Here is a 13,273-nt window from a genome sequence, read left to right as displayed (position 1 = left end):
CAAAGTCCTCCATTACTTAATTTCATTACTAATTGTCCCTTTCAAAGCAAAAACATATAGCTATTAACATGTTCTCACCTGCTAAACTCACTTTTTGAAATCAAATGTAAAATGACATCTCGGGTTTTTTGTTTTCCTCTGTGTGTTCTCTCAAATTTCTTTATGTTCCAAGTAGTACTTTCTCACTGGAGACACAGCCAAGACTAAATTGAGGAGGAACTAGGAGAACAATAGAGAAGTAATTGCGCTCCTCTCAGAAGGAAAGCTTATTCTCCTCACCAGAAATGATTTCCTGGACTCAAACACTTTGCTACTAAACTTTGTTTACATACAGAAGATTCCTTTCATTGGAAACAACCTGGTCCGTGTCCTGTGCTGCTCTTCAAGTTTCCCATGTCACATGGGATGCCCTGTGCCTCCTCTACTCTCCTGGCAGCAGCAGCAGGAGCTTAGCACCTCTCAGGATGGAATCTCCTCTTCTGCCAGTCTTCCAGAGGCTGAGGTCTAGCAGTCAGTCAGGCCTTCCTGCCAACAGAAACTGAGCCCTTCCTGCATGTCTGTCATTCACCTTGGGAAAGTAACTTGCACAATCTCTTCTCTATTTGGAGCAACTCCTGAACTGATACTTCATAAGCTTTGTATGCTTCTTTAGCAGCTGATCTGTGATGTGTAATTAGATACCAGCTCCAAATGAGAACAGTGCAGTCTCATCTAAGTGGTGACTGGTAGCAATGGGAATATAGAAATAGGATGGTAAAAACAAAGAAAGGTTCCGTTTTACAAAAATACTAATGTTCTTTTAAAATGTCAATCTAAGCAGACACCTACTCAGTAAGATCATTAAGTTTAATTGCATCAGCACTTGATTAATCAGGCAATAATGCACTGAAAAGTAAATGATTGACTTGTGAATCGTTCATCAGTCTCTGAAAGAGGGGAAAATTATTCTCTTTTACATAGAAGATCTTTTCTGTGGCTGTAATATTCATTCTAGACTGAAAGCAGGTTTTTGAAATATTTTTTCAATGTTTTTTCAAGGGGATTGTGCAAGTCCACTGATGAATGCTAATGTTACACAATGTTTACCCAGGACTAAGGTTGATGGAAATATTAATCAGAAAACATACAGATTTCTATATTAAAGTTGAAGTTTTTGTAGCAACAGCAGGCCTGGACCAGAAGCTGGAGATGTATGTTTGCCAAGAGAAACAGCAAGATATTGCCAGCAGTAGGTTTGGGGAAAATGGAAGCACAAGAACTGTTTTCAGCCTAGGTCATCTCTCTCCCCTCATCACTGTGTTTCCTTCTGAGCAGGTACATCCAGGAGCTGTACCCCAATTACTCAATGCAGTGATCCAGGAATCCAGGCACCCCATTTGCATTATTTTCATTAATTTCAGTGGAAAGTGAGTGTATAACACTTGGAAGGAGATAATTGGAGTTTTGCAATGTTGTTTTCCTATTGTTAATGAGTTGATCTCTCTTGCAATAATTTCCAACGCAGTTGTGTGGAAGTAATTGCACCAAATTAATTGCTGGTGTAACTCCATCTGGTAGGAGTTCACAAAGTTCAGCTTCTGGTGCCTCTGCCAGCCCTGTTTACTTTCCCTCTCCTACTGCAGCAGCTGGGTCATGGCTTTGCACTGCACCAGTTTGGTGGCACATCCCAGCCAGCTCCTGCCTCTCAGGCAGCTCCCTCATTTACAGCAGGACTCAGCCTCGCAGCCTTTGCCCTCATGTGCCTCCCCTGTTCCAGAGCTTGTACCAAAGTGTTGCTTGCTGAGTTTCCACAGCTCTCTGCAGAGCTGCCATCCTGGCCAGCCTGTCAGGAAGGCCTTGGACTTGCCATTTTCAGGCAGGGCTCATCCTCTGTCACATTAGTACCCATTTTGTAGGGGAGGCCAGCAGTGAGGCAGAGCCAGCATCCCTCCAAAGGGCCAGCTTGTCAAACATCTCACCCTGCAGCAAAGCTGTGGCACTGGGGACTAAACTGACACAGTGAGCACATGCACAGCATGTTAAAGGATTGCCACGGCTACATTGCTGTGTTGAAATTACACACAACTTTCCATGGGCACTGTAAATGAAAAGGATAATTCATTTATGTAGAGAAGCAATTACCTTGCTGGAACAACAACTCCAACCTATGGTTCCACCCAAGCTAAATTAAGGCCACAACTCCTAGTAGACTTATGAGAGTAGGGCAGGAAAGTAGCACGTTGTTAAATACAAGGCAAAATTTAATGTAACCCCATGCCAGGTTTACAAGAAAAGTCATGTATCATTTACTAAAGCAGTCAGTGAGTTGGGGCTCATTAGGTAAATGTCAGAGCTATGGAAAACTGCCATGGCCTCGTTCTAAAAATTTTAATCACATCGTTACTAGCCATAGTCCATCTAATATATTCATGGCCATTTAGTGGCCTATACTATCTGTTAATAGTAAACACTGAATGGAAATGGCACTGAGCAGAATGTGCTGCACATAGTCATCAGGACTGGGTTTTTTCAATTCAGAAATGTGAAATATACCCAGATTCAGGTTCAAGAGGCTTCAAATTTTTGTGGGTTTATTTTTCTTAATTTTTTTAACATTAAAATATTCCCTAAAACTCCACTCATGAGCCACTGTCCTATAGTATAGTATAGTATAGTATAGTATAGTATAGTATAGTATAGTATAGTATAGTATAGTATAGTGAAGAAGTACAGTGAAGAATAGTGTGGCTCATCTCACTTGTTGGCAAGGTCAGTTATATCAGTTAGTCCTGGGCTCAGCTCCACTTTCTTCATATACCAAATTTCCTCAGTACACACAAAGCTTCTGTCTCTCACCCCAAGCATAGTGTTTGTAAGCTTTACTGTACCTGAAGCAAAACAACTGCTCTTTTCAGGAGTTTGACATCCTCAAAGTGAGAGCATAATAGCAACTACAACAAAAATATGAACATTAAAGCTGAATACTGAAAGTCCTGATTGTGTTTCACTGGGTGAAAATAAATAAATAGATAAATAAATATATATAAATCTCTGTGCCTGCCAGATGTCATCAACAGTGAAATCCTTGGTCATACACAAAGGTCAAATCCTCTTCACACAGAAGCAGCTAGAATTTCAACTCAGGCTATGCTGCATAGAACTTGCCCTTCTACTTTCACATCAGGCCAATCATAATTTTAATCCTTACAGTTGATCTGTTCTCATGTTGCATAACATTATTTGAAGGGGAAGGGAAACTTACATTTGTTCAATGATCTCAAACAAAGCCAGTAGAGTACATACTAAAATAAATAAAATTGCAGAAACTTATTAAATTGCTCACCTTTGATGTCAATTCAAACTCAAAACCAAGAGAGATCAGCATACACATTTATAGTGAAGTCAATACTTCCTTAATTGGGCTGGGTATTTTTTTTTTAACTAGCAATACAGTTGGAATATTGTAGCTGTATCTGTACTCATATTGCTTTTGGCTCCTTCTGAATTTCTTGGCTAATTTATTTTCCCTTAAAGTTGTTTGACTGAGTTTCTTTCTTTACACAAAACATAAGCAGCTTCCCTGCCTGGAAAACACAGAGCCTGATTGTTCTTACACCAGTGCAAATCAGCAGTGATGTCACCAGTCTATAGAATTACATCAACATAAAGATGACGCCAGAGAGATAGTAATCAAAGCCCTTGTTTCAAAGATAATTTAATTGGTTTTGTTTCAAAAAAGAAAAGATGAGTACAGAGCACATTTGTTCTCTTTCTCAACTGAAATGTCAAAGAATCACTGCAGTTTTGGCATCTGGTCTGTGTGGGATTTGCACACATGGATCATGTTTCAAAAGCAGGGCCCTAGTAACATCCCACCAAGGGTCCGTTTCCTCAATCCAGTTTTAGGGAAGGGGAGGGTTTTACTCCTCTTCCTTTGCTGTCATTGAGACTAATTTTTCCACAGTCCAGAGCCAGCAGTAAACTGCCATCAGCTGTCAGCAACAGAGCTCCAGCAAGGAACACGTGGCACATTTAAAGCCATTGCTCAGCTTTGATTCACCAAGTCACTCTGCACATTTAATGCTTCAGGTTTTTCCTTGGCAGGAAAGAACATGTTAAGACTTGTAATATTTTCCCCTCTTTACATAAACAGATATATTGCTTATGAAAAGGGGATTCTGGCTTGCCTTAGGAGGCTGCTATAGATCACAACATCTTTAGGACTGTTCTAACTTACAGCGGGTACCTTTCTGACATAAATCATGTGAAGTTGCTTTTCTCTGCATCCTCTATGTCTCTGGTCACTGTAGCAATGAATCTTCATCACTGTTTTGCTATCAGCCTTTTGGATTCACCTCCCTTATGTTTAAAAATCTGGAAGCCAGGTCCTCATTGCAAGGACCAGGTGGCAGCTGTCCTTGCCAAAGCATGCTCAGCCATGCATGGCAGAGGTAAGCGGCAGCTCGGGCACAGAGAGTGCTGCCAAGGCACCTGAGGAGTGCCACCAGCACTGCCCCCGCTGTGCCACGCACGCTCCGCCCGCCACCCAGCTCAGGCGGCCCTGTGGGACTGCCCGCTGATAACTCACTCCTGCAGCTGCACGGGGGCACCCAAAGGCTTTACCTGGCAGCAGCTCCAGGTGCTTGTCCAACGCTGTCTCGACAATGCTCGTAGGGCATTAGCAGGGATTAAGCCTGAACTTCTTACACAGGTCAGAGCCACATGATCTGATTGACATACCCTGTCCCTCCATCAGCTTTCACAGAATCACAGAATAATGAGGTTGGAAGAGACCTCCAAGATCATCAAGTCCAACCTATGCCCAAACACCTCAACTAGACTATAGCACCAAGTGCCGTGTCCAGTCTTTTTTTAAACACATCCAGAGATGGTGATTCTACCACCTCCCTGGGAAGACAATTCCACTACTTTATTATTCTTTCAGTGAATTTTTTTTTCCTAATATCCAACCTGTACCTCCCCTGACATAGCTTGAGACTGTGTCCTCTTGTTCTGTCAGGTGCTGCCCGGTGGAAGAGACCGACACCCACCTGTCTACAGCCTCCCTTCAGGAAGTTGTAGAGAGCAATGAGGTCACCTCTAAGCCTCCTTTTCTTCAGTTTCGTTCAAAACTTCTGATGGAGGGATTTAGAAATTACATCCAAGTTGAGGGGTTGTCCTTTTTTGCATCATCACTCAACACCAAAATACTCGGGTTAGAAGCTACAGCATATGTTGAAGAGAAAACCCAGAGATTTCCTCGCACTTCCTCAGGGTGAGGGAAGATATCTTTTCAGGGGAAAACACAGTAAATTACAGATGAGAAGAAGCTGCTGAATCTAGACACAAGAGTAAAACTGATCAGCTCTGATCAGACAGTGGGGGGCCCCACTGGCCCCCCAAATTCTGCTCTCACCCCCCTTTGCTAGGAATTGCCAGTGCAGCACTGCCCTCAGAACTGTGCAGCTGGAGACTCTCAGGGAGGCAGGTGTGCATTTCTTCTCTCTGCTGGTGGAAGCTAAACAGCACTTCATCCTTCTTGAGTATTTGTGTGGAACTCCCAGTCCATGCACCATGCCAGCTATCATAAAGCCAATCTTTGCTGAAATAGAGGAAAACATGACTGAACATCTGTCTAGCACATGTAGAAGCTACAGCTCTAAAGGGTGCTGGAAGATGTATACACATAGAAACATCGTTTGGTTCTAAAATTCCTCCACCTTTGTCTCCACCCCAGCAGGCAGAGCGGGTGGTGGGCACTGCTGTCCCAGCTGACCCCCTCCCCTTTGCCCCAGGACAGCCCTGGCGTGACACACGCTGTGTCAGCACCTCAACGTTTCATGCCAGAGCACATCAAGGAGGCTGAACTCGCAGAGCAGATCACTGCCAGGTGTGGAACACTGGCTGCTTTATGCACAAGGGTGAGGAAGGCAGTATTTACCTACTGAAATAGCTGGAGTTTAATTATTTATTTTTCATGGCACGTAGAGGCTCTGTTGAGTAATGAGACTCCATTGTGTGCCAAGTGCAGCAGACGTAGAAGAGGAAATATTATTTCCATGAAGAGGCTGTATCCTGGAAAGGCAGGGCACAAACATATAAACAGAGAAAGGAGTTGTCAGTGGTCATATTTTAAAAAATTAAACAAACCAATCACTCATTCATGAATTGCTATTTTTACTTTTTCACGTACTTTAGAGATTTGTTAAAACTCATTTTCATTGTAACAATTTTCTTAATTAAATACACAGTAAACATAAAAATGCCAAAGGAGCAGCTATGATTCTTGATGTTTATTATGTAGTACTTTAAGTATTGTCACTGAAAAAAGCCAAAAATAGGAAAAAACATTAAGTTTTGCCAGAATACAATGTGCAGAAGTAAAGGCAGGAAATGAGGATTCACAGCAACTACCTGTGAAGAGCTTCATATGTTCAATCATTTGCCTTTTATCTGGGAGATAGTTTGAAGTAGCACTTTTTCACTCACTTTGAGTGTCTGTTTTTGCAGACATTACAGTATACTTGTATTTCAGCGCATGAAAAGACAGAGGTTAAAAATATCCAAAATGCCTGTGTTAGCTGTACTGAAATCAGTGAGCCTTAAGGCAAATGTGTTGCTTGCAATACTCTGTCCTGAACAGCACTTTCAACCTGTTTAAATGCAGAAGCACAATTAGAGGGTTTTTAAAAAGCTCCACCCTGCCCTAACCTCTCCCATGCTGCCTTCACTTGATGGCCTCTCCTTGGCAGCAGTTCCCTTGCCTTCACTCAACTCCAGCTGCCTCGGAGGTCAGGTCCAGATTCTTCTCAAACTAATGAAGAAAATTTGAAATAAGAGACCAGTGTAAGAGTACAGTTTGCTAATTTATCAAAGATCAGAAAACCTGAAAAGGGAACAGCAAAGGCCATAAAAAACAATGAGGAGTGAAAAATACTGGGGGAACAGCCCCTTTCCTGTTGCTGCTCTGAAGACACACAGTCTTCCACTGTCTGCAAAAATGCCTTAAAACCTGACTTTTCCATCTTTTCGAGTTTGGATTTGTCATCAGGTGTTAGCAGATTACATGGACTACAAGTCTCCTAAACAGCCTCTTTTGGTTTGTATACATTAATTGATCCTGCTGTCAGCCAGAGGGAGATGCATCACCAGCAGGATAATATATAAAGCTAAGTGCTGTCTTGCTAGGGAGTATAGAATAATATTCTGATTTTTATAGCACCTTCTCCCTAAAGCCCTCAAGGCACTTTACAAGGAAGACTGATTTAATCTTGTCAGCATTCTGTATGGGAAGTAAATATTCTCTTCTATGGTGGAGAAGGGAAACTGAGGCATTAATATTAAGTCCCCAGCAAAGGATTTGGCTTCATGCTTTCCAGCCCTTTAAACTTCTCACATAATTTAATTAAGCACATACTTAAGTGTTTTGCTGGAATAGTGCCTAAGAAAAATGCTACAACCACACTGCCAATTCAGACTGCAGCTGAGAAAACACCCTGGGCTCCCCATCACTCATTCTGTAACAAGAAACTTTTTTTTTTTAATCTGCTGTTTTTCCTAAAATTAAGATCACATCTTTTGAGTCCCACTTACACGGTGTGTTGCTGCCTGAGCCTGGATGAGTCCTGGGACATGACATCCTAGGAGACTGTTGTGTCCCAAACCTACCCTCTGGTGTCTCTTCAGTCCTGCTTTTCCCAGGTCTGCCTTACCTCTGATCAGACAGATGTGCCTTTCCATCTCCAGTTTGGCTGTTGAAGGCACAAACAAGACCTTTGTTTCTCCTTAGGGCTGGAACTCAGTTGGAGAGCCTGTGGCATCTCCTTGGGGAGCAACATATGCACTCTGTACCCAGCACCACAGAGCTTCTGGGCTGAAATCCTTAAAAACTGGCAGCAAAGCTACGTCCAAGTAATGCTCTGTCTGTTCTCCCTTCCCTAAAGGGTCTAACGAGTAACTGCAGGGTTGTGGGGTTGTGGAGCTGCAGAGTTTGCAGCTGTGTCTTCATCTCAGATGCTGTCACTCTCTTCCTCATCATGCCAATGACCACACTAAGAGCCAAATAAAGTGAACTTGCTTCTGTCCCTTATTGCACATGACTTCCTGCAATTTAGTGTTTGCCAAGTGAGGCACAAAGTAAAAAAATTAATGAAACATAAGGAAGGAGCAATCTAAAGTACTTTTAAGGTCAAGTGCTTTGGAAATGCTGGGCTATATAATTCTTCAGGGATTTAAAATCTGGTTTTAGTGCATATCCTCATACCAATGCCCCTACACAAGCAAGCCTGACATCAAAACAACCCTTTAAAATTAATACATAGATAATACATCATTACTAACATTATATACACTCTAATTACAGAGATAAGGACCATATAATTTCTGTTAGAGGTGAATGAGCTAATTACTCTAGGTAGGCCTCCTTCAGAAGTGAGTGACACTGAAAAAGTTGCCAACACCCAGCTGATGCAAAGCCCACTAAAATTAGTTGAAAGACTGATGGGTCACAGTCAGCCGTGCTGTGGCCACTGATTTCTCCCTCCAGAAGTTCATGGAAACCTCCATCAACCTGAGAAAACTATTATTAAACCCAAATGTTAACATTCGGGGTTTGACATATTATTAATGTCATTCAATAAACTCTCAAATATCACTGCACTGATTTACAATCAAAAAGAAGTGCAGCTGGCATGTCTTATGTGCCTTCTGGTTCTGAAGTTTTTAAGGATTACCACCATGATTTTTCCAACTTTCACTGTTCAAAGCAACATCCCAAGTTCTCCCCCTAGCCAGTGAGGCTTTAGGGAAAGGATAGATTTTGTGAGACTTCTGATAAAACTGGAAGCAGGCAGTCACATAAATTTGAAGGCAAGTTGCTCCTTTGAGCAACCAAAAAAGGATTTCAATGGAGAAGGACAGGTTTGGGAACAGATCAGGGGCTGGTGTCAGCCCAGTACCCCATGGGATTGCTGTTCAGCCAGGCTTGGATTTTACAGCCTTTAAAACCCCTATGAATAGAATATTTGGTCACCATTAGGGATGTAAGGTTCATTGGAAAGGTTCCACATCTGAATCAGAGCAGTTCAGCCCATACCAGCTGTACTCTGTAGTAGAAGCCTGCTAAAATGTCTAATGTACATCCAGCCCTTTTCCTGAGCTTGCTGGCAGAGCTGGGCCTGGCGTTCCAGCCCCTCCCTCGCATCTCCCACTTGTGAATCACCTCCTGTGGGAGCCATGTCCAGAGGGATGGCTGCCCTGGCTGCACTCCTGGCCCAGCACAGCCATCCCTCCAAGCAGCCCTTGGCCCCTGGAAAGGGTGAGCATTAAGCTGGGAAGCAAGAGTAGGAAACAGACCTGGAGCCACCTTCCAAGCAGGGTTCTGTCTCCCAGCACCGTTATTGCCTTCACTGAGCAATGGCTTTGGCAGCATCTGCAGCCTGGCTGCAAGGGGCAGATGGGAGCCCAGCACTTGCATTTCCTTGCCCATGTGCCAAGGGCCTGATCCACAGCCCAGCAGAGCCATGGGAGCTCCTTGGGCCCAGAGACCCAACTCCTTCTGCCTAACTCCATGAATCAGGCCCCAGAGTGTCTCATTTCTCATCAGCACTCTGGATATTTGTGCTTTCACCTGCTGCCTTTTCTGCTTTTGCCTTCATCATTACCTGCACTGTTTCATCTGCATGTCCCTGTTCAAAATGAATATGTAAAATTTCCTTGCACTTTTAAAAAGCACAAGGGCTGCACAGAAAGGAAAGACAATGACTTTTCCTTCTTGTGGAAAGGAATACTTTCAGCCACGTTTTTCCTTGGGGCTTTCATTCAGAGTATTTTCTGAGCGGATTTCTTATCTTGTTTACTGACTTTGGGACTCCAGTGATGCAGACAAGTTGGGTAACTGTAGAAGTGACTCCTGCTGGTAACTCCACACTGCATGTAATCCTCCAAGGACAGGGGGACAGATCACCAGAAGCCTGTACATCAGGGAATGTAACCCTGGCTCTCAGCAGAGGTCCCGAGGAACCTGGGGGGGGGTTGTGATGACCAGAAAACGAGCCAAGGGTTTGGGGTGCTGGCTTCTCTTAGTGGCACTAGCCTCCGTGCATTCCCTCATGCATTATCATTTCTACAGAACTCCTTATGCTTTTACTTTCTTTATCCACCCCTTCCCAGGAGTGCCCGGGCCCCACAGCTCAGGTGTGTGCTGGGCAGGTGCCCAGGGCTGCTCCCCGGCCCCTGAAGCCCAGCAGAGCAGCCACAGCACCCCGGGGTGTCTGTGCACCCCCAGCACGGCCAGGCTGTGCTGGGAGCTGGCCCTTCCCAGGCTGTGAGCTCAGCACTGGGAGTGGCTGGTGTTTTCCAAAGCAAATCACAACGGCTGGCTTTCTATTTTCAGTGACTGCTAAGAATATGACAAATTTTCTCTTATTCCTACAAATCCAGCAACCACATAGTCTTTCACTACCATAAAAAGTAAAAAAATATCCAATTCAGAATTTAAATTAGATCCAGGAAACCTCTGCTGTCTTTTCCTGTCTAAAAGACATTTTTAAAATAAAAGACAGTTTGAATGTGGCTTTACAGTCCCAAACTGCAGTCAGTATAATATCTGTTATTAGAAGTGTCAAATTTCATGGAGGTTTGTTTAAAGGGGAATTACTGAAGTTATTTATATTTTAGTGATATACCTAAGTGGAGCCAGGATTTGTCCAGACGGGTGCAAGGGGAAGGGCTGCAGTGAGCAGGAGGGCTCCCTGTGGGCAGAGCTCTGCCCCTGCGCAGGGGAGAGCAGGGGGACCCAACCTCAGCAGCACAGCCCTGTGTGCTGTCTGTCTGTCTGTCTGTCTGTCTGGGTGGGAGACAGCCATTGGGCAGTTCTGCGGGCTGGGTGCTGCTACATCATCTTCATTCTCATATTTCATTTCTTTTTGTTGGTGGTGTATGAGCATTTTTCTCAGATGAATTTAGAAGGTGGTCAGTGGGCTGGGGAAGCTTCAGGACTTCACTCTCCCACTGCATGGGCAAACTTTCACAGTTCACTCGGCAAAAAAATCTGCTTTGCTGAAATAGATGATGCCTCACCCCTAATTTGAACAACTGGAGACTTCTGCAAAATTACATCTGCTCAACCCAAGCCTGAAATAACCCTGCAATCTGTTCTGCCTGCCTTTGTGTTCTTGCAAATGATTTAATATTTTGCCAGTGCAGTAAATCAGAAAATCTTCCTACTGTGCAAGTTCATCCAAACTGCTGCTCACCTGACAGCAGATCTTATTCTCATTCTTAGACCTTTGCAAACTAATTATTTGCTTGGAACATTTTTCCAATACACTCTTAGATATTTTAATTACTTTATTTGATACTAAATCTGTTTTACAAGTGATTGGGAAAGAAGAATTAAGCAACAGTATCCAAAATCCATATTAAAATTGCAACCTCCCTTGTAGTGTCTGAAGCACTTGCAGACAACTGAAGGTTTTCAGAGCCTGCATAGCAGCATGTGCTTGTTCCTACATGGAATTTCCCTAATTCCTCAATCAATTACCTGGGAAAAGCAGCCATTTTAATCAAAACCCTAAGGGTAGATGAAATCATGAGAAAACACAAGCTTTATTGCAATGGATATTGACTGTAACTCATTAAGATGTTAAAGTATTGACATCCCGTTTGATGAGAAAAATGTCTGATAGCGACGTACATAACTGTGTTACAGAGAATGCCAGCATCAACACATCATAATGAGTAACTAATGATGTCTGTGGCCTAACGAGGTGATTAAAGCAGTATCCTTTGATCTATGTCACTGACTTGATTTAATGCCAGGCTGAGATTGAATCTCCGTGCACCACTGGGGAGATTCAAGTAATTTGAGTAATTCACTTGCCTGGTCCCTGCATCACCAGGGATGTTTGTGATGAACACAGTCACTAAGTCACACTAAGTCACCCTGGGCAGCACACACTGCCAGGGAGGAGGCCACTGCTCCCTGCCCCTTGCAGGAGCCTCACTGCTGCAGAGCAGGGGTCTCCCACAACCATGAGTCTTCCTTTTGCCTCACAGTGCTCTCACACCACTGTGCTTGTCCAGCAGGACAAAAGCTCAGGTCCCTGTTCTTTGGGACAGCAAACAGCATGCCAAAAACCCAAGCCACAGGTGACACCAGAGGCATAAAACCTTTGACCAGGTTCACAAAGTGGTGTAGCCTGGCCTCCAGCCAATAGCCTGTTCCCAACAGTGAAAATCCTTCTCACCCTTACCAGGGGAGGGGATTGTTAACCCTGTCCCATACACCACAGCAGCTCCTTCAAGCAGCCCCTCCTGCCTGTGGAGACTGACCTTGGCTGAGCAGTGTTGCCCTAGGGAGACATTTGTAAAGTCTGGGATTGTACTTTCTTCATGGGGCTACCAAAACAAAAGCACGGCCGCCCTCAGCCAGGCCAAGGGTTCATTTCTGTGATATGGGGGACAACTGGGTGCCCAGGGCAGAGCACACAGGCTGGGTGGGCACGTGGAGTTGGCATTCCTTGGTACTCTCTCTGCTGCCAACCACTTTCAGCTGATATTCTGAGCAGTGTGTGGTTTATGTATTAGCAGCCACTGTGGATTCATCTCCACTAGGTGCTTATACTTTGCATGGCAGTACTTCTTCCTAATGAAGCCAATAACAGGGATTCATTTTCCTTCCCAATCATCTTTAAGTGATAATTAGTACTGAAAGCATAACTGAGACTCAAATTCTGGGCACCTCCCTTGGGCAGGAAATTGTTTTACTTGATGAATAGACCATTTTTTACAAAGGGCTTTTTCCTGCACATAAATAACAGTGCTGGCTCCTAGATGCATGGGTGTGACACTGCCATCTCCATCCAAACAGGGATTGTCACCAGAGAGAATAATGGCCCCCTTGCCCTGGCAGAGGGGCTGAGCACTGTGCAGCCTCCTCTCCTCCAGCAGTGCCCTAAAAGGAAGAAAATTGCCCAGGACTTGTCCAGGCAGCCCCAGCACAGCCACCTCTCCATCCCTGCTGAGGCCTCCCGGTCCCTGCCCCAGAGACAGGCCCAGCTGCAGGCCCCAGCAGCAGCACATCCCTCCAGCTCTGTCCCCTGCCTCATTACCCACCTCCCCTCCACAGCCCTGCTGGAGGCTTTTAGCATTTATTGGTAATTTATAACATTGACAGCAGCACTGCCTCATCACACACAGGGCACCTGAGCCATGACCCACAGCTTCCTCCCCCCACACATAAACACTAAACAGCCAATATTTTCACCCTCATCTCCCCCCCCCAAAAAATATA

The sequence above is a fragment of the Vidua macroura genome, chromosome 12 (assembly GCF_024509145.1).
Source record: "Vidua macroura isolate BioBank_ID:100142 chromosome 12, ASM2450914v1, whole genome shotgun sequence".
In the NCBI taxonomy this organism is placed as follows: Eukaryota; Metazoa; Chordata; class Aves; order Passeriformes; family Viduidae; genus Vidua; species Vidua macroura.
Note: the sequence above shows the minus strand (reverse complement) of the source record.